The 21,914-nt window shown below is 40.0% G+C and overlaps 2 non-coding genes across 2 annotated transcripts; both read left to right on the top strand.

Moving 5' to 3' along the window:
- The first annotated feature begins 7,986 nt into the window (after nt 1-7,986).
- Nucleotides 7,987-8,093, top strand: LOC145077435 (small nucleolar RNA R71). The gene has a single exon (XR_013693179.1). It is a non-coding gene; the product is annotated as a small nucleolar RNA R71 (small nucleolar RNA).
- A 5,970-nt stretch (nt 8,094-14,063) lies between these two features.
- LOC145077434 (small nucleolar RNA R71) lies at nt 14,064-14,170 on the top strand. The gene has a single exon (XR_013693178.1). It is a non-coding gene; the product is annotated as a small nucleolar RNA R71 (small nucleolar RNA).
- Nucleotides 14,171-21,914: the final 7,744 nt, after the last annotated feature.

Here is a 21,914-nt window from a genome sequence, read left to right as displayed (position 1 = left end):
TGCTGGGGTGAAGTTGGCCAGAGAGTCATGGGGAGCACCGAAGTGGTGCTCAAGACGACCGAGAGGATCCAGCAGGTTCGGAGCAGGCTTCAGATTGCTCAGAGTCGGCAGAAAAGTTACGCCGACAACCGCCGATCCGACCTGGAGTTCCAGGTTGGGGATATGGTTCTCCTAAAGGTGTCGCCTTGGAAGGGCGTCATCCGATTCAGGAAGCGGGGCAAGTTGGGCCCGAGGTTTATTGGGCCATTCAGGGTTGTAGCCCGGGTGGGAAAGGTGGCGTATAGGCTGGATCTGCCAGTCGAGCTCAGCCAGATCCACATCACTTTCCATGTTTCTCAGCTGCGGAAGTGCCTAGTGGACGACTCAGCAGTAGTGCCGTTAGAGGATATTCAGGTTGACGACAGTCTGAATTACATTGAGCGCCCAGTCGCAATCCTCGACAGGAAGTCGAAGGATTTGAGTAACAAGAAGGTGGAGCTAGTGAAGGTGCAATGGCAGCACCGCAAGGGTTCGGAGTGGACTTGGGAGCCGGTGGAAGAGATGATGGAGCATTACCCCGAGCTGTTTCAGGATCGAGCAGCAGACTTTGAGGACGGAGTCTAAAATAAGTGGGGGAAATTTGTAGCACCTGGTTCCTGGTATGTAAATCTTAATTGAGTATTTTCCATTTTTAGCCTTGGACTCGGCGAGTCATAGGTCCGACTCGCCGAGTAGAGATGGGACCCGGGACATGTTTAAGTTGGCGACTCGGCGAGTCCATATCCTGTACTCGGCGAGTCACCGCTGTTGGATGAAACCCTAAGTTTCAGGGGTTTGCACCCTATTTAATCTCTCATTTCCGCCCAAGCTAACCCCCTTCACCCTCAGAAGCCCTCCATACGTCCTAGCCCTTGTTCTTGTGAGTTTGAGGCTTATTAGTGTGTTTTCCTTGAAGATTTTGAGAAGGAAAAGGAGTAAATCAAGAGGAAGGGAAGGAAGCCAAGCACCTCTGTGTTCTCTCAGTAATTTCCTTGAGGTATAACTCGTTTTCCCCCTGTTTCTATGCTTATTACTCCATTAAAGTCCCTCTTGAACCATGTCCCAAGCTTGGTTGTGCATTGTTGGTTGATTCAAGTTGATTAGCCTTTAGATCTAGACCCCATTCAGTCCCTGGAGCTTGGATCTACTGCCTTTATGGAGTCATATTGCACACAAGCCCTAGATCTACCCCTTTTGGTGCACTTTAAGCCTTAGAACCTTTATTGGTGATGATCTACACGTAAAGTTGGAAACTTTACATGTAAACCAGGCCCTAGGAGCCCAGATCTATGATTGGCATGGACTGGATTCGAGCAAAATCGCGTATATGGCTTTTGCATGAAGCGGACTCGGCGAGTCGCTCATCTGACTCGGCGAGTCTGGCCGCGAGTCTCCGAGTTTGTCCCCTTTTCGTTGTGTCGAGTTGAAGTAGTGAGTCCTGGGTGGACTCGGTGAGTTGGTAGCCGAACTCACCCATGAAGGAACTCGGCGAGTCAACGCCCTGACTCGTCGAGTTCAAGGCAATCTCCTTGGATCAAGAACAGACTCGGCGAGTTGTTCATACAACTCGGTGAGTCGCAGCATAAGTGTTCTTCGGATGAAGATGAACTCGGCGAGCTGTTCATACAACTCGGCGAGTCTTAGCATAAGTGTTCATCGGATGAAGATGAACTCGACGAGTTGTTCATACAACTCAGCGAGTAGGATGAAGGACTTGAATATCAGTTTAGAAGGAGAACTCATCGAGTTATCGCCTAACTCGACGAGTAGAAACGGGATTCAGGAAAATCATTTGGGTAGGGACTCGGCGAGTTAGAGAGCCAACTCGGCGAGTCGGGTCAACTGAAAGTTGACTCTGACTTTGACTTAGGGCATGATTAGGGGTAAAATAGTCATTTTACCCAAAGGGCAGTTAGCAGTGTTTGATTGAGTATGTTATGGGAATTACAGCCGGAGGATTTCCGGAGCAGCAGCAGCAGCAGTAGACAGTTATTTCCCGATCAGATCAGCAGCTACTTCGAGGTGAGTTACCTTCCAGTAGCGGTGGGTCTACGGCCACAATGCCGGCCCACCAGTAGGAGTTGTATGTAGATGATTGTCTCTGTGATATTCATCTAGGGATTACTACTACCTGTGTTATGTTTATGTGCTAGTATGATATGATGCTATGTGCTAGTGACTGTAGGGGGAGATAGTCCCCGAGATATCCGGTCGGTAGGGCCGAAGGGGTAGTCATACCCAGCCATGATAGATAGATTCTGATATTGTGATACATGTTATGTGGTAGTAGTAGAGGGGAGAAATAGTTCCCCAGTATCCGATCGAGAGGACCGAAGGGGAGGCCAGCACCCAAATATGCTAGGCAGTATCCGGTCGAGAGGACCGAAGGGGAGGCCAGCACCCAGATATGCTAGGCAGTATCCGGTCGAGAGGGCCGAAGGGGTAGGTCGGGCACCCAGATATGCCTGACAATATATGTATGTTATGAGATTATATGGCATGTGGTACAGTGGGGGAACTCACTAAGCTTCGTGCTTACGGTTTTCAGTTTTGGTTTTCAGGTGCCTCTTCTTCGAAAGGGAAGGAGCCGGCGCGGTAGCGGCATATCACACACACTCTTGTTTCCGTAGTTATGAGTTTATTCTGGGATTGATACTCTGATATTTTGGTTGTTCAAATGTTGTGGATTTCAAATTTGGTTTACGATGTGAAATGGGTTAATTAAACAATGTTTTATTTATTAATGTTTTCTAAGTAATGTTTTAAAAACGAAATTTTTGGACGTGAAAATTGGGTCGTTACATTCCTTGGGCTGCTTGGTGGCTAAGCTGTCCATTAAGGTTTAAACTGAAACCCTAGCAGCCTACAGTATAAATATGGCCCCTTGATGTGCACAAAAGTACCCACTAATTTTAATATTTATAACCTAACAAAATTAACTATCTATGCACTTATAGGCAGTGTACCTAGTCAGATTACAGTATAGCTTGGATAAGTCGGGTGTCGATCACAGGGAACGGTGTTCTAATTAATTTACTTACTATTAAATTAACCTGATTTATTTAACAAGTTTAATAAGGGGTTTTATCTGGTTTTACAAGATCAGATCAAATTCAATAAATAAATAAAACACACTTTTGTTTAGTTTGAATCCACTTCTCCCTTATAGCTAGCTAACAATTACGGATTACTAAGTTGGTTTTTTAATTATACTAGTAATTTAGTTCTATCTTACCAATACTTAACTAATTCATGTCAAACCATGTATGTTCACACATAATTAAACACAGAACTAATTATAGATGTAAATATGCTATGTAAGATTCGTTGTGTAAACGCAATTATGATCACAATTCATGTTCTCTAGCACAGCTAAACTTTATTTATTCTAATTACTAACTAAGATTGGTCAATCCTAGCTCTAACAACTCAATGTTCACTAAATTATTAGGTAAACAGGTTCATGCAGTTTAATGGTCACTAAGCTACACAGAACATGCAATTAAGCAATTAGATAAACAAATATTAACATGCTAGGTTACACAAATCAAACACGAGCAAATTTTTACCAACTAAGCTCAATCCATAGTCATATAGCTATTCATAAGTTTAAAGCTTCATCTAGCTAAACAAGAGTAGCTAGATTCAGCTGCTCATCATAGTAATTAAACTAACACAGCTAAAAGACATGTTCTAAAAATAAACCTTTACTTCTTTTGGTGTTGAAAACCCTCTTCCAGAACCTTTCTTTCGTTCTTATTCGTCTCCTGGAACTCTTTTTCTTCTGCCAAAAGTCCCTCTTTTCGTAATAATCAGGAGAACTTATATAATCCTTAAAAACTCACGCCACGTCGTGGCCAGGTTGCGCCACGTCGTGGGCTTCAAACAATCCGTATCCTCCAAGGAAATCCTCCGCGTCGCGATGTTTATCTCCTGGAACTCCCGTGCCACGTCGTGGGCGTCATCGCCACGTCGTGAATTTAGCTCTTATCGTGAATTTATTATTTTCTTGTCTTCCAAGCCTCCCATGTTCCCCATTTTGTCACCATTGGTCCCTTTCTTCGAAAATCCTTTGTATTGAATGAAAATAACAATTTAAACTCATAAGTATCATTATTCTAAACATATTATCAATTTATTAATAAAAATGTACTTAAATACTGCCTAAAAATAAGTATAAATATAGCAATATCAAAATACCCCACACTTAGGCTTTGCTTGCCCTCAAGCAAATTTAAACTTATTTCTTAATTACTAACACTACACAGAACAATCTGACTCTAGTTCAGCCATTATGCCAAAACCTCAACGCATGCATTTGTGTCTAAAATTCTCCTAAAGTACCCCCATACTTTAAATACTTACAATCTTCATAAACACTCGCCCACTTTTTCCGAACAATGCTCATTTTATGCAACCCTCCGAATCCATCCTTAGAAAACCTCCCAACCTCAAGGTATTTTTAGTTGAGCAACCTAAGCATACATAAACTAGAATTACAATTTTTCGATACCACTATGGAGCTCTTTTTGGAATTCTTCAATTCTTTGACATTTGATCTTTGATCTCTTTGAATTCACCATCATTGTTGATTTGATTTCTGGTATCTTCAACTTTTTAGATTTCTTGAGAATTTTGATCTTTTGATCTTCACTTTAGTTGCTCCAAAATTCTTCAAACTTTCTTTTTTTTTCGTAATTCTTTCTCTTTTTTTTTAACATGTACCTCTCTTTTTTCACTCAAAACCTACATGCTTAAGCAGAGGCGCTCAACCTCAACCTTTATTGGTTAATGATAATAGTTTTCCTGGATACATTTCAGGTTTAGGCTGCTAAACATATTGCATCCCTCAAACCAAGCAGGGTTGTGTTTTTGTTCCATGATTTAACTAAAATAAGGGAGGCCACAAGTGCACTATAACGTGTATTGGCTCAACTAAACACTTGAACTTTCATCGGATCATCCCGCATAATACTAGCAATTATAGCTCAAATTATTACTACTAAATTCAATTAATAAAAATTTATATTTTCAAAATTTTCTAGCAATTTACTTTTTCTATCCCTACCCCACACTTATTTCATACAATGCCCTCATTGTATGTATAAAAACAAATCAAAATTAAAGAAAAGGGAGAAAAAGGAACAGACTCCCCTGGGATAGTGGCGTGAGCATCTCCAAAAGCGTGGACAATGTACAATTGGACTTCCAAAAATAGAAACTCGGTGTAGAACTGGTTGCATACGTAAATAACCCATGAACAGGACTCGAAACTTTAATTCGTCAAAGTGGGTATTTGTAAGGAAAAATGTGGCAATGATAAACTGGATTACGTCGTGGCATATATCTGGACACGTCGTGATATGGGTTGAAACCGCGAACACCAAAAAGCTGAACTACTACAAACTGCAAGAGCGCCACGACGTGGCACAAGGAGTCCACGTCGTGGAAACTGAGCCTCAGCAGAAAATGACTTGTTTGCTTTATTTACTCTAGCAGCTTTGACCAATGGCTAGCTGGTTTCCGACGCTTCTATGCAAATATATTTCCCAACTATAACCTCTCTCCTAATAGACCCCACACTTATCTTGAATTGTGGATTCCGACTCACGACTCTAAGCTTCCTTGACTAGACAAACACGACTCGAAAGTTAACCTTCTATGCTCCTTAGAATTCCAACGCTAATCTGAAAAATTAGATCAACCCAAAAGAAAAATAAAGTAACATAATAGTCTTAATAAAGTTTTACATCACACACCAAAGTCAACATAAAATATATATATATATATATATATATATATATATATATATATATATATATATATATATTACCGGTTTTTTAGATGATGAATTGATGTATTTCCTAATTAAAAATAAAGAAAAGAAAAGAAAAATTTTAAAAAAATGCAAACCAAACTCGGGTTGCCTCCCGAGAAGCGCTTCTTTTTCTTGGAGTCTTGAGCTGGACTCCGTGCTTTCTACGTTGAATCTTCGGAAGAGTCTACCACCAGGATCTTTTGTTCTTTGAACCGCCGTTTATAAGCTTGAACTCTTCTTTTATACGCTTTCTTTGAATTTTCCTTTTTAGCTTTTCCATCTTCTTCATGCTTGCGTTTTGTGCCCTTTGTTTGTTCCTTGCACTCCATAGCATTCTCCTCTTCTTTCACCACCGACCTTGTTACTTTTGAAGTGACTTCCTCTTCATCACTTGTCATTTCCTCGTCCTCTTTGCTCACCCAAGAAGGCGGGCTCTTGTAAGCTATGACTTCAATCAAATACGGAACAGATGCCGTTGGTTTTGTCCTCTTGTCTTGATGAACTGCCTTTATCTCTTCTTCCATAAGCTTTTCCAACTCTTCTAGTTCATTCTCCTCATTAATCGTGAACACCTCTTCTTTATCTTCTTGAAAGTCATCTCTTATCCCGAAGACTTCTTGTTCATCCCCAACCCTCAAAGTGAGCTTGGACTCGCGGATATCAACAAGGGCACCAACAGTGTTAAGCAATGGCCGACCAAGGATTATCGGAACATCCGGATCTTCTTTCATGTCCAAGACTACAAAGTCTATTGGAAAAACAAATTTTCCAATTTTCACCAAAATATCCTCCACTATGCCTCGGGATTGTGTCACCGAACGGTTCGCCATGTGAATCTTCATTTTTGGAGCCTTCATCTTCTGAATCTCCAATTTTTGATAAAATGAAAAAGGCATTAGATTAATGCTAGCCCCGGAATCGGCTAAAGCATTAACCTTCATTTTATTCCCAAACTCGCATGGAAGAGTGAGGCGTCCAGGATCCCCCATCTTTTCTGGTGTTTCTCCCAACACAACTTTTGAAGTTTGATCACTTAGAATCACTGTAGACTGCTTCTTTAATTGCCTTCACGTATCTATCAAGCCTTGCAATAATTTCTGGTTCTCGGGAGCTTTGGATAAGGTCTCAACAAAGGGAGTATTAATTGGAATCCCCTTCACATGCTTCACAAACTCTAAATGTTCCTTCTCCAGTTGACTAAGTGCTGCACCGGTGGGAAATGGCATAGGTGGATGATAATCTGGAATAGGCTCAAAAGATTTTTGCTCAGACTTGCGCCACGTCGTGGCCAGAGGCGTGCCACGTCGTGGTGAGCCTGGTTCAGCATTTTCTCCATTTTCGATCCTTGATTTCTTGGGCTGTTGCGGTTTTTCTTCCAACGCTTCCAGGAACTCAGATATTGTATCTTCTTCAGTATCGATGGCCATTACGTGAGATTGGGCTTTTGCTTCGGGATTCTTCGGGGACAATTTTCATGAACTAAAGTGGCTAGTTGACCAAATTGTACTTCAAGGTTATGGATGGAGGCTTGCTGGTTCTTTATCAATGTTTGTTGTTCCATGATAGCGGAATCCGTGGCATCATGTCTCTTTTCCGAAGCCTCCATAAACTTCATCAAAATGGTCTCTAGGTCGGGTTTCTTCTCGATTGGTGGCTGCTCCTTTTGGTAAAAGCCTCGACCTGTCTGCCTATACTTCTCTTCTTTTTGCTTCTTATACTCTTCATATGGCAGCCACTCCTTCTTCGGTTTCCTCCAGTCGTCATCAAACTTATCCCCACTAGAGTAGCACACTTGAGCTTTTCTGTTCCCAAACTCATCCATATTGCAGTCCTTGGTCAAGTGTGGACCACTGCATCGCTCGCACCCCACTCTTATGGCATGTATCGACTGGTCCATTTGTGTTATCCGGCGATCCATGTTATTTAGCATGGCCATGACAGCTGCAATTTCTTCAGTTTGGGCCCCTCCACCGCCTTTGCTTCCGTCTTGCCTCGGGTTATGGTATTCGCGGGAGTGTTTCGCGAATTCTTCAATTAGCTCCTTGACCTCCCTTGGATTTTTCTTTGTCAACGGTCCTTGAGAATCAAGGAGTTGTCTTGTCATCACATTGACCCCATCATAAAAGATTAACATCTCTTGCTGCACATTTAGGTCATGTTGAGGGCAATTTCTGAGTAAGCCCTTGTACCGCTCCCATGCTTCGTATAGTAACTCCCCCTGTTGTTGTTCAAAGTTGGCTATCGCCTTCTTGAGTTTGGCTATCTTGGATGGCGGGCAGAACTGGTCCAGGAATTGCTCACGCATTTGAGCCCAAGTGGTGATTGTACCCGGTAGGAGTGCTTTTAACCACTCCCTAGCAGCTCCTTTGAAAGTGATGGGAAGCATCCTAAGCAAGACTGTATTTCTGGTGACATTTGGGACATTGAAGTAATCCGCAAGGTCGTTGACTTCGTCTAGATGCTTAAAAGCATCCTCATGATCCTTCCCGAAAAATGGGATGTCCTTCAATGCTGTCAATATGTGTCCCTTCAGCTCGAATGTGGCAGTGGTAGGAATTGCGGGTTGGACTAAACCAGGACCCATATCTTCTCGGATCCGCTTCTTGTATGCTCCCATGGACATTTCTTCAATTGCTGCCATCTCGTTCCTTGGCTCGTTCTCGGGTTCACTTGTGTGTTCTTCAAATTCTAGCTCGGTATCGTATTCGGACTCGGTTTGCACGGGTGTATGATCCAAATGCTCAAGATTGCTCTTGTGCTTCGCTGATGAACTTGACTCTCCTGTCTTCTTTCCCGACTTCCTAGAAAAGGCTGACTTTAATTCTTGCAAGGGCGTCTTTTTCTTGTGAAGTGCAGACTCGGGGTCTTCCAGTGGTGGCACCAAGTGTGTGTTTGAGCTTCTGGTCATGAACTCCTGCAACTTGCTAAACTAAAACGTAAAACTGAACTAAAATAAGAAAAACTAACTACAAACTAAAATTTTAAAAATTTTTTGTCTGTCCACGTCGTGGCAAGTATGTGGCCACGTCGTGGACTCTGTGATTAACAAAAAAAAAATTATTTTGCTGAAAAATTAACTTTTTGTGGCTTTGACTCCACAAGAAGGATCGATTAATTTAATGCAAATAAATAAGCTAAAAACTAAGTCGTTCCCCGGCAACGGCGCCAAAAACTTGATGTGCATAAAAGTACCCACTAATTTTAATATTTATAACCTAACAAACTTAACTATCTATGCACTTATAGGCAGTGTACCTAGTCAGATTACAGTATAGCTTGGATAAGTCGGGTGTCGATCACAGGGAACGGTGTTCTAATTAATTTACTTACTATTAAATTAACCTGATTTATTTAACAAGTTTAATAAGGGGTTTTATCTGGTTTTACAAGATCAGATCAAATTCAATAAATAAAAAAAACACACTCTTGTTTAGTTTGAATCCACTTCTCCCTTATAGCTAGCTAACAATTACGGATTACTAAGTTGGTTTTTTAATTATACTAGTAATTTAGTTCTATCTTACCAATACTTAACTAATTCATGTCAAACCATGTATGTTCACACATAATTAAACACAGAACTAATTATAGATGTAAATATGCTATGTAAGATTCATTGCGTAAACGCAATTATGATCACAATTCACGTTCTCTAGCACAGCTAAACTTTATTTATTCTAATTACTAACTAAGATTGGTCAATCCTAGCTCTAACAACTCAATGTTCACTAAATTATTAGGTAAACAGGTTCATGCAGTTTAATGGTCACTAAGCTACACAGAACATGCAATTAAGCAATTAGATAAACAAATATTAACATGCTAGGTTATACAAATCAAACACGAGCAAATTTTTACCAACTAAGCTCAATCCATAGTCATATAGCTATTCATAAGTTTAAAGCTTCATCTAGCTAAACAAGAGTAGCTAGATTCAGCTGCTCATCATAGTAATTAAACTAACACAGCTAAAAGAATTGTTCTAAAAATAAACCTTTACTTCTTTTGGTGTTGAAAACCCTCTTCCAGAACCTTTCTTTCGTTCTTATTCGTCTCCTGGAACTCTTTTTCTTCTGCCAAAAGTCCCTCTTTTCGTAATAATCAGGAGAACTTATATAATCCTTAAAAACTCGCGCCACGTCGTGGCCAGGTTGCGCCACGTCGTGGGCTTCAAACAATCCGTATCCTCCAAGGAAATCCTCCGCGTCGCGATGTTTATCTCCTGGAACTCCCGTGCCACGTCGTGGGCGTCATCGCCACGTCGTGAATTTAGCTCTTATCGTGAATTTATTATTTTCTTGTCTTCCAAGCCTCCCATGTTCCCCATTTTGTCACCTTTGGTCCCTTTCTTCGAAAATCCTTTGTATTGAATGAAAATAACAATTTAAACTCATAAGTATCATTATTCTAAACATATTATCAATTTATTAATAAAAATGTACTTAAAGACTGCCTAAAAATAAGTATAAATATAGCAATATCAAAATACCCCACACTTAGGCTTTGCTTGCCCTCAAGCAAATTTAAACTTATTTCTTAATTACTAACACTACACAGAACAATCTGACTCTAGTTCAGCCATTATGCCAAAACCTCAACGCGTGCATTTGTGTCTAAAATTCTCCTAAAGTACCCCCATACTTTAAATACTCACAATCTTCATAAACACTCGCCCACTTTTTCCGAACAATGCTCATTTTATGCAACCCTCCGAATCTATCCTTAGAAAACCTCCCAACCTCAAGGTATTTTTAGTTGAGCAACCTAAGCATACATAAACTAGAATTACAATTTTTCGATACCACTATGGAGCTCTTTTTGGAATTCTTCAATTCTTTGACATTTGATCTTTGATCTCTTTGAATTCACCATCATTGTTGATTTGATTTCTGGTATCTTCAACTTTTTAGATTTCTTGAGAATTTTGATCTTTTGATCTTCACTTTAGTTGCTCCAAAATTCTTCAAACTTTCTTTTTTTTTCGTAATTCTTTCTCTTTTTTTTTTTAACATGTACCTCTCTTTTTTCACTCAAAACCTACATGCTTAAGCAGAGGCGCTCAACCTCAACATTTATTGGTTAATGATAATAGTTTTCCTGGATACATTTCAGGTTTAGGCTGCTAAACATATTGCATCCCTCAAACCAAGCAGGGTTGTGTTTTTGTTCCATGATTTAACTAAAATAAGGGAGGCCACAAGTGCACTATAACGTGTATTGGCTCAACTAAACACTTGAACTTTCATCGGATCATCCCGCATAATACTAGCAATTATAGCTCAAATTATTACTACTAAATTCAATTAATAAAAATTTATATTTTCAAAATTTTCTAGCAATTTACTTTTTCTACCCCTACCCCACACTTATTTCATACAATGCCCTCATTGTATGTATAAAAACAAATCAAAATTAAAGAAAAGGGAGAAAAAGGAACAGACTCCCCTGGGATAGTGGCGTGAGCATCTCCAAAAGCGTGGACAATGTACAATTGGACTTCCAAAAATAGAAACTCGGTGTAGAACTGGTTGCATACGTAAATAACCCACGAACAGGACTCGAAACTTTAATTCGTCAAAGTGGGTATTTGTAAGGAAAAATGTGGCAATGATAAACTGGATTACGTCGTGGCATATATCTGGACACGTCGTGATATGGGTTGAAACCGCGAACACCAAAAAGCTGAACTACTACAAACTGCAAGAGCGCCACGACGTGGCACAAGGAGTCCACGTCGTGGAAACTGAGCCTCAGCAGAAAATGACTTGTTTGCTTTATTTACTCTAGCAGCTTTGACCAATGGCTAACTGGTTTCCGACGCTTCTATGCAAATATATTTCCCAACTATAACCTCTCTCCTAATAGACCCCACACTTATCTTGAATTGTGGATTCCGACTCACGACTCTAAGCTTCCTTGACTAGACAAACACGACTCGAAAGTTAACCTTCTATGCTCCTTAGAATTCCAACGCTAATCTGAAAAATTAGATCAACCCAAAAGAAAAATAAAGTAACATAATAGTCTTAATAAAGTTTTACATCGCACACCAAAGTCAACATAAAATATATATATATATATATATATATTACCGGTTTTTTAGATGATGAATTGATGTATTTCCTAATTAAAAATAAAGAAAAGAAAAGAAAAATTTTTAAAAAATGCAAACCAAACTCGGGTTGCCTCCCGAGAAGCGCTTCTTTTTCTTGGAGTCTTGAGCTGGACTCCGTGCTTTCTACGTTGAATCTTCGGAAGAGTCTACCACCAGGATCTTTTGTTCTTTGAACCGCCGTTTATAAGCTTGAACTCTTCTTTTATACGCTTTCTTTGAATTTTCCTTTTTAGCTTTTCCATCTTCTTCATGCTTGCGTTTTGTGCCCTTTGTTTGTTCCTTGCACTCCATAGCATTCTCCTCTTCTTTCACCACCGACCTTGTTACTTTTGAAGTGACTTCCTCTTCATCACTTGTCATTTCCTCGTCCTCTTTGCTCACCCAAGAAGGCGGGCTCTTGTAAGCTATGACTTCAATCAAATACGGAACAGATGCCGTTGGTTTTGTCCTCTTGTCTTGATGAACTGCCTTTATCTCTTCTTCCATAAGCTTTTCCAACTCTTCTAGTTCATTCTCCTCATTAATCGTGAACACCTCTTCTTTATCTTCTTGAAAGTCATCTCTTATCCCGAAGACTTCTTGTTCATCCCCAACCCTCAAAGTGAGCTTGGACTCGCGGATATCAACAAGGGCACCAACAGTGTTAAGCAATGGCCGACCAAGGATTATCGGAACATCCGGATCTTCTTTCATGTCCAAGACTACAAAGTCTATTGGAAAAACAAATTTTCCAATTTTCACCAAAATATCCTCCACTATGCCTCGGGATTGTGTCACCGAACGGTTCGCCATGTGAATCTTCATTTTTGGAGCCTTCATCTTCTGAATCTCCAATTTTTGATAAAATGAAAAAGGCATTAGATTAATGCTAGCCCCGGAATCGGCTAAAGCATTAACCTTCATTTTATTCCCAAACTCGCATGGAAGAGTGAGGCGTCCAGGATCCCCCATCTTTTCTGGTGTTTCTCCCAACACAACTTTTGAAGTTTGATCACTTAGAATCACTGTAGACTGCTTCTTTAATTGCCTTCACGTATCTATCAAGCCTTGCAATAATTTCTGGTTCTCGGGAGCTTTGGATAAGGTCTCAACAAAGGGAGTATTAATTGGAATCCCCTTCACATGCTTCACAAACTCTAAATGTTCCTTCTCCAGTTGACTAAGTGCTGCACCGGTGGGAAATGGCATAGGTGGATGATAATCTGGAATAGGCTCAAAAGATTTTTGCTCAGACTTGCGCCACGTCGTGGCCAGAGGCGTGCCACGTCGTGGTGAGCCTGGTTCAGCATTTTCTCCATTTTCGATCCTTGATTTCTTGGGCTGTTGCGGTTTTTCTTCCAACGCTTCCAGGAACTCAGATATTGTATCTTCTTCAGTATCGATGGCCATTACGTGAGATTGGGCTTTTACTTCGGGATTCTTCGGGGACAATTTTCATGAACTAAAGTGGCTAGTTGACCAAATTGTACTTCAAGGTTATGGATGGAGGCTTGCTGGTTCTTTATCAATGTTTGTTGTTCCATGATAGCGGAATCCGTGGCATCATGTCTCTTTTCCGAAGCCTCCATAAACTTCATCAAAATGGTCTCTAGGTCGGGTTTCTTCTCGATTGGTGGCTGCTCCTTTTGGTAAAAGCCTCGACCTGTCTGCCTATACTTCTCTTCTTTTTGCTTCTTATACTCTTCATATGGCAGCCACTCCTTCTTCGGTTTCCTCCAGTCGTCATCAAACTTATCCCCACTAGAGTAGCACACTTGAGCTTTTCTGTTCCCAAACTCATCCATATTGCAGTCCTTGGTCAAGTGTGGACCACTGCATCGCTCGCACCCCACTCTTATGGCATGTATCGACTGGTCCATTTGTGTTATCCGGCGATCCATGTTATTTAGCATGGCCATGACAGCTGCAATTTCTTCAGTTTGGGCCCCTCCACCGCCTTTGCTTCCGTCTTGCCTCGGGTTATGGTATTCGCGGGAGTGTTTCGCGAATTCTTCAATTAGCTCCTTGACCTCCCTTGGATTTTTCTTTGTCAACGGTCCTTGAGAATCAAGGAGTTGTCTTGTCATCACATTGACCCCATCATAAAAGATTGACATCTCTTGCTGCACATTTAGGTCATGTTGAGGGCAATTTCTGAGTAAGCCCTTGTACCGCTCCCATGCTTCGTATAGTAACTCCCCCTGTTGTTGTTCAAAGTTGGCTATCGCCTTCTTGAGTTTGGCTATCTTGGATGGCGGGCAGAACTGGTCCAGGAATTGCTCACGCATTTGAGCCCAAGTGGTGATTGTACCCGGTAGGAGTGCTTTTAACCACTCCCTAGCAGCTCCTTTGAAAGTGATGGGAAGCATCCTAAGCAAGACTGTATTTCTGGTGACATTTGGGACATTGAAGTAATCCGCAAGGTCGTTGACTTCGTCTAGATGCTTAAAAGCATCCTCATGATCCTTCCCGAAAAATGGGATGTCCTTCAATGCTGTCAATATGTGTCCCTTCAGCTCGAATGTGGCAGTGGTAGGAATTGCGGGTTGGACTAAACCAGGACCCATATCTTCTCGGATCCGCTTCTTGTATGCTCCCATGGACATTTCTTCAATTGCTGCCATCTCGTTCCTTGGCTCGTTCTCGGGTTCACTTGTGTGTTCTTCAAATTCTAGCTCGGTATCGTATTCGGACTCGGTTTGCACGGGTGTATGATCCAAATGCTCAAGATTGCTCTTGTGCTTCGCTGATGAACTTGACTCTCCTGTCTTCTTTCCCGACTTCCTAGAAAAGGCTGACTTTAATTCTTGCAAGGGCGTCTTTTTCTTGTGAAGTGCAGACTCGGGGTCTTCCAGTGGTGGCACCAAGTGTGTGTTTGAGCTTCTGGTCATGAACTCCTGCAACTTGCTAAACTAAAACGTAAAACTGAACTAAAATAAGAAAAACTAACTACAAACTAAAATTTTAAAAATTTTTTGTCTGTCCACGTCGTGGCAAGTATGTGGCCACGTCGTGGACTCTGTGATTAACAAAAAAAAAATTATTTTGCTGAAAAATTAACTTTTTGTGGCTTTGACTCCACAAGAAGGATCGATTAATTTAATGCAAATAAATAAGCTAAAAACTAAGTCGTTCCCCGGCAACGGCGCCAAAAACTTGATGTGCATAAAAGTACCCACTAATTTTAATATTTATAACCTAACAAACTTAACTATCTATGCACTTATAGGCAGTGTACCTAGTCAGATTACAGTATAGCTTGGATAAGTCGGGTGTCGATCACAGGGAACGGTGTTCTAATTAATTTACTTACTATTAAATTAACCTGATTTATTTAACAAGTTTAATAAGGGGTTTTATCTGGTTTTACAAGATCAGATCAAATTCAATAAATAAAAAAAACACACTCTTGTTTAGTTTGAATCCACTTCTCCCTTATAGCTAGCTAACAATTACGGATTACTAAGTTGGTTTTTTAATTATATTAGTAATTTAGTTCTATCTTACCAATACTTAACTAATTCATGTCAAACCATGTATGTTCACACATAATTAAACACAGAACTAATTATAGATGTAAATATGCTATGTAAAATTCGTTGTGTAAACGCAATTATGATCACAATTCACGTTCTCTAGCACAGCTAAACTTTATTTATTCTAATTACTAACTAAGATTGGTCAATCCTAGCTCTAACAATTCAATGTTCACTAAATTATTAGGTAAACAGGTTCATGCAGTTTAATGGTCACTAAGCTACACAGAACATGCAATTAAGCAATTAGATAAACAAATATTAACATGCTAGGTTATACAAATCAAACACGAGCAAATTTTTACCAACTAAGCTCAATCCATAGTCATATAGCTATTCATAAGTTTAAAGCTTCATCTAGCTAAACAAGAGTAGCTAGATTCAGCTGCTCATCATAGTAATTAAACTAACACAGCTAAAAGACATGTTCTAAAAATAAACCTTTACTTCTTTTGGTGTTGAAAACCCTCTTCCAGAACCTTTCTTTCGTTCTTATTCGTCTCCTGGAACTCTTTTTCTTCTGCCAAAAGTCCCTCTTTTCGTAATAATCAGGAGAACTTATATAATCCTTAAAAACTCACGCCACGTCGTGGCCAGGTTGCGCCACGTCGTGGGCTTCAAACAATCCGTATCCTCCAAGGAAATCCTCTGCGTCGCGATGTTTATCTCCTGGAACTCCCGTGCCACGTCGTGGGCGTCATCGCCACGTCGTGAATTTAGCTCTTATCGTGAATTTATTATTTTCTTGTCTTCCAAGCCTCCCATGTTCCCCATTTTGTCACCTTTGGTCCCTTTCTTCGAAAATCCTTTGTATTGAATGAAAATAACAATTTAAACTCATAAGTATCATTATTCTAAACATATTATCAATTTATTAATAAAAATGTACTTTAATACTGCCTAAAAATAAGTATAAATATGGCAATATCACCCATAGGCTATGAAAATCGGCTACACTTGATTCCAAGAGAACCCTAGGGCCGATTTTAGCATCTCTCACCCTCTCTCATATTGCCTTCTTGCTTGTGGGGTTTGTGAACCATTAAAGGAGTTACAATTGTGACTGTAAGCTCAAGATCAAGAAGACTCCAAGGATTTCAAGCAATTTTGAAAGAGGTAAACACTTAGATCTGTTCTTATGATGTTAATTTCGAATTATACATGATAGATCTAGGGTTGCAAGTCTTGGATTCATAGCATGTATAATAGAGACACCTAGATCCAAGCATTAGGGTTTGTATGAGCACATATGATTATTCTTATGCATAAAACCCATTATGTATATATATATATATATATATATGTGTGTGTGTGTGTGTGTGTATGTGTGTGTATGTGTATGTGTGTGTGAGGAGAGAGAATATAAAGTTCAATGGGGATTGAACTCCCCATTCCATTAAATCTTAGTCATTTTCCCACAATAGGGATTTTGAGTTTAATGAGATTAAACTCCCCATTAAACCCCCCATTAAACTCCCATTGGAGATGGCCTTAGTTTTATAATGTTTTTTTATTGTTCATTGCTATAGCTATTAAATTTAATTTAAATCTTAATTTGCCTCGTCAATTAAATAGTTAAATTTAATATAAACCCTTTTTGATATATGTATCTTGAGAAATTTTAAGAAAAGTTTCAATATTTTGGAAAATTTTATAAAAAAGTCCTAAATTTATTTTTTAAACAGAAAAGTCCTTACTATTTAACCTTTTGAATAGTTAGCCCAGAAAATCGGTTAGTTTATTCATTTTAGTCCATTTTGACATGTTCAAGCAATTCATCAACTATTTTAATATATGTATGCGTTTTTTATACAGATGTTTATGTATTTTTATGTGTTTTAATTTGTACAAACATATTTTTTTACATATTTGTCTATATTTTTAATTATTTTACATATTTTTCATGTATTTTTATATGTTTTTTTATGTATTACGCCTTTATTTGTTTTTTTTATGTATTATTGTATTTTTAAAATTTTTATAGATGTTTATATATTTTTATGTATTTTAAATGTATAATCGTAGTTGTAACGCCCCGTTCTTAAAATATCTATTTATGGGTTTCCGAGATCAAGAGTAAGGGCGTTTCGGTCTTTCATGAGTAATGAGTTTTTATTCAGGAAGGTTTCGGATCGGGGTGTGTTGCTAGAAGCGTAGATCTTCTTGCCACCTTTTCGTGGATATAAAGTTCGTTGGAAACAGATCTAGAATGAAGGAGTTATGATACTTTAAGGATATTGACACTTATGGCACTTATTAGAAAAAGTTGGCAAGGAAAGGTCATGCATGCATGGGACACGCGTGGGTTCGCCCAGCGTAGGCTGGGTTATGCCCAACGTAGAGTGATCAGATGAACGCGGAGTCCCTCGACGTACGCCCAACGTAATGGAATTACGCCCAACGTACATCTGTTATCCAGAAACCCTATTTTAAAGGCCAACCACTATAAAATGAACATAATGGTTCTCACCCTAGCCTCCATAAACACTCTTTTATCCTCAGAAACCCTAGATAGTCGTCCAACCTCCATTGTTGGGTGTGTTTGACCTTGGAAAGCTTGTTTTGGCAAAGGAGAGTCTAGAAGAAGAAAGAGGAAGTTGTCAAAGAAGGAGTTGAGTGGATGGAACTCGTAGATCTAGAAAGGCATCATCTTCTGAGATCCTTTTGAGGTAAAAAGTATCTGGCTTGCCAATCATATTGTGTAGATCTATGTGTTGTGAAGTTTTGACATCATTCTTGTCCCAAAAACCTCATCATGATGAATGATTCGAGTTGGTTCAGATTAGCTGTCCTTTCAGACCTTAGGAGAGGCCTTGAGTAAGAAAAATGAGGTCCGAAGGGCTTTGATTGTCTCATATGTGATATAGATAGGTCTTAATTGATTAAGACATTGGATTAAGAGCTTTATGGACGTCCCAAGTAATAAGGTTTGAGACTTTATGAATCCTAGGCATATTTAGTCTATGGATCTGAAGTTTGGGCTTAAGAGCTTAAGCCATTAAGATCTTATGAGGAGTTGTAGTTCAGCAAAGTTACGCCCCGCGTAAATGAGGGTACGCCCGTCGTACACGTCAGGGAGTTGGTACGCTAAGCGTACATTGAGTTACGCCCCGCGTAACGCTGCCAGTTTGGGCCTTGAGTATTTAGGCCTCGGTGTGGGTTGTGCTTTGGGTCCTTGGGCCTTAGTGGGCCACCAGGAGCCAGGGAAGATGGGCCAAGTATGGGTATTGGGCTTAAGGTAAGGCCCAATAAGGAAAATGGGCCTAATGTAGCAAATTGGGCCATTAATGGGCAATTAGTGGGCTTGAGAGCTTACCTAGTGTTGGGCCTTTCATATTTTGATTATGGGCCTTAGTCATGGACCATATTGAGTTAAGGGTAAATTGGTCAATTTACCCTTGGAAGGATATTGTGCTTGGACTAATGATTGTTTTGCTGCTTCGGATAGTTCGGGATTTTTGGTGAGACGGTGGTTCGGGAATCTGCTTCTTCATTTCAGAGTTTCGGCAGTTGCGAGGTGAGTTATCCTCACTATATCGACAGGGTCTAAGGCACCAAGGCCGGCCCTTTATCGGATGGAAATCCGGGTGGTTGTTATGTTATTGCTTTGCTATATGTTTGCATCCTGGTAGTTAGGATGGTATATGTTAGAGACCTGGTTAAGGTCGAAATCCTGGAATATAGGATGATGCTATGTTAGTGACCGGTTAGGTCGGTATCCTGGTTAGAGTATGCTATGTATGTGATCTGATAGATCGGTTGATTGGTGATTAGTTGTAATATGATTATATGTTTATGTGCACATGGTTGGTTGACTGGGGTTGGGTTTAGGCGGGTCCTGCTTTGTGTTGTAGGCCAACATACCCAGGGCAGACCGAATATTCCGAAGGCCCAACGAGCGGTCCGGATAGGTTGTAGGCCCCGCGAGGGCGGACCAGACGTGCCAAGGCTCGGAGAGTGGACCATGCCGACTGAAGGCCCGGTGTGGGCAGACCAGTCATACTGTAGACTCAGAGAATGGACCGGGTGGGTTGAAGGTCCGGTGCGGGCGGACCAACCACACTGCAGACTCGATGTATATGGCTAGACTCGGAGGGTGGACCATGTGGACTGAAGGCCCGGTGCGGCGGACCAGTCACACAGTAGACCCGAAGTGCATGGTTGTTCTGTTCTGTTATGATATGTTATGTGTATGGTATATGTGGTTGGTATTTTGGGGGTATCTCACTAAGCTTTCGGGCTTACAGTTGTGGTTTAATGTTTCAGGTATTTCAGGAGACTGTGGCAAGGCAAAGACGTGATCGTACCGCTCCTCATGTTTTATGTGTTTATGATGTGGTTCTGGGAAATACTCTGATAATAGTCGTATTGAAAATCTTTTTGTAATAACTTAATGAAATTGGGTTGTTTTTGAAAAGTTTAAATTGGTTGGAATTTTTAGAGCGTTACAGTAGTATTAATGTATTTTTTTACTTTAAGTTGTCTTCACCATTTTATTCAATTCTCATAGCATCTTCGAATATGTCTAGATGGTTTTCCTACATACCCACATATTTTAAGTTTTTCTCATTCGCTTGTCTTGAAATTAAACATCAAATTAATAAAACAAAATAATAATTTATGCCTTCGGGCATAATGCTACCATCTTAGAGATGTTATCAAAGAAGATTTTATCGACTACGAACAAAAATGTATCCCTTACAAATTCTGAATGTATGGAAAGAAATTTAAGCATGTAATAGTTTTTGTAATATTCTTTACCTAATACCAAGGTTGTAAAAAACGTCAGTAGTCTGACATTAAGGTAGTAATCAGTTAGGCAAAGATTAATTACGGGATTAATTGAAGACCATTAATTATTTAAAAAATTATTCAAAAAATAATAAATATAAGCTTAATCCTAAGAATATAAATATACAGTTATGTTTTTCTTTATACAAAATATGCAACAACATTTTAAAATAAAGTCAAATAATACAATGACATAAGGAATAAAATAATTTCGCCACACACATCTTCATCTTCTCCACATGAGACTTGGGGGCCACATGAAGTTTTCATTTGTGCATAAATTATTATTTTGTTTTTTAATTTGATTTTTAATTTCAAGATAAGCGAATGGGAAAACCTTAAAATATGTGGGTATATAGGAAAATCATGTAGACATACTCGAAGAAATTGTGGGTATATATGAAATGCAGAAGACGGCTTGAAGTAAAAAAATACATAAATACGTAAAAACAATACGGTTGTGGGTATATATGAAATGCACATCTAAACCGCCTCTTAGGGCCTACAGCCTATCCGGACCGCTTGTCGAGCTTTCGGCCTGACTAGACCGTCTCGCAGGCTTTCAGTCTATCCGGACTGCCCTAGGTATGTTGGCCTTCAACATAAAGAAGGATCGTCTCAACCCAACCCTCAATCAAACAAACATGTGGAGATAAATATCATACACTAGCATATATAACAGTCAAACCGATCTAACAGATCACTAATTATAGCAACATCCTATAACCAGAATACAAACCTAACTGGTCACTAACATAGCATCATCCTATCTACCAGGATACCGACCTAACCAGGTCACTAAGCATATCACCATCTTAACTACCAGGATGTAAATCAATAAGCATAACATGCAATAACCCGGATACAAATCCGTAAAGGGTCGCCATTGGTGCCTTCGACCCTGTTAGTATAGTGAGGACAACTCGCCTCTCAAGTAGCTCTAAATAATAGTATTAGCCTCCTCCAAATATAGCTCCAACACCAACGCCTATATCCACTAATGACCCAATTCCATAAGCTCCCAAATTACCAAAATACCCCAAAAGTCAACTGGTCAACCCTTGGTCAAAGTCAAAGTCAAAGGTTAAAGTCAACCGTCCATGTTGACTCAAATCGTTGAGTGCAGCTAGAAACTCGTCGAGTTCCTTAAGAACTCAGAAGTCACCCAAAACCTTGATTGACTCGTCGAGTTTCCAACCAACTCATCGAGTCCATGCGTGTCCAGATGTCGGGAAAAACCCTAACTGACTCGTCGAGTCCTCTCAGTGACTCGCTGAGTTCATGCAGAATCAAATACGGGAAACCCTCATCCGACTCGCTGAGTCGGCTAAGCGACTCGTCAAGTTCATGCAGTTCATCACTTGTACAGATGTTTTAAGCCACCTCGAAGCTCCATATTGCAGATCCAACCTCCTAGGACATGGTTTCCTCGTAAAGTTGAAACTTTACGTGCATGCATGGTCCTCAATGCCAAAACTAGACTAAGGGAAAGGTTAACTCAAAGGGAAAGGTCCATGCTTGCCAAATCTTATAACTTTATAGCTATAGGGACCAAGGGAAGTCCATATCTGTAGTTACAACTTCAGATCTTGTCCCAATACTCGAAATGACTCCCCAAATGTGTTAAAGGTGGCCCTACACCCAAACATAAATAGAT

Source organism: Lactuca serriola, chromosome 9 (assembly GCF_051521515.1).
Source record: "Lactuca serriola cultivar US96UC23 chromosome 9, Lser_US96UC23_V15, whole genome shotgun sequence".
In the NCBI taxonomy this organism is placed as follows: Eukaryota; Viridiplantae; Streptophyta; class Magnoliopsida; order Asterales; family Asteraceae; genus Lactuca; species Lactuca serriola.
This window is presented reverse-complemented; position numbering and strand designations above follow the sequence as displayed.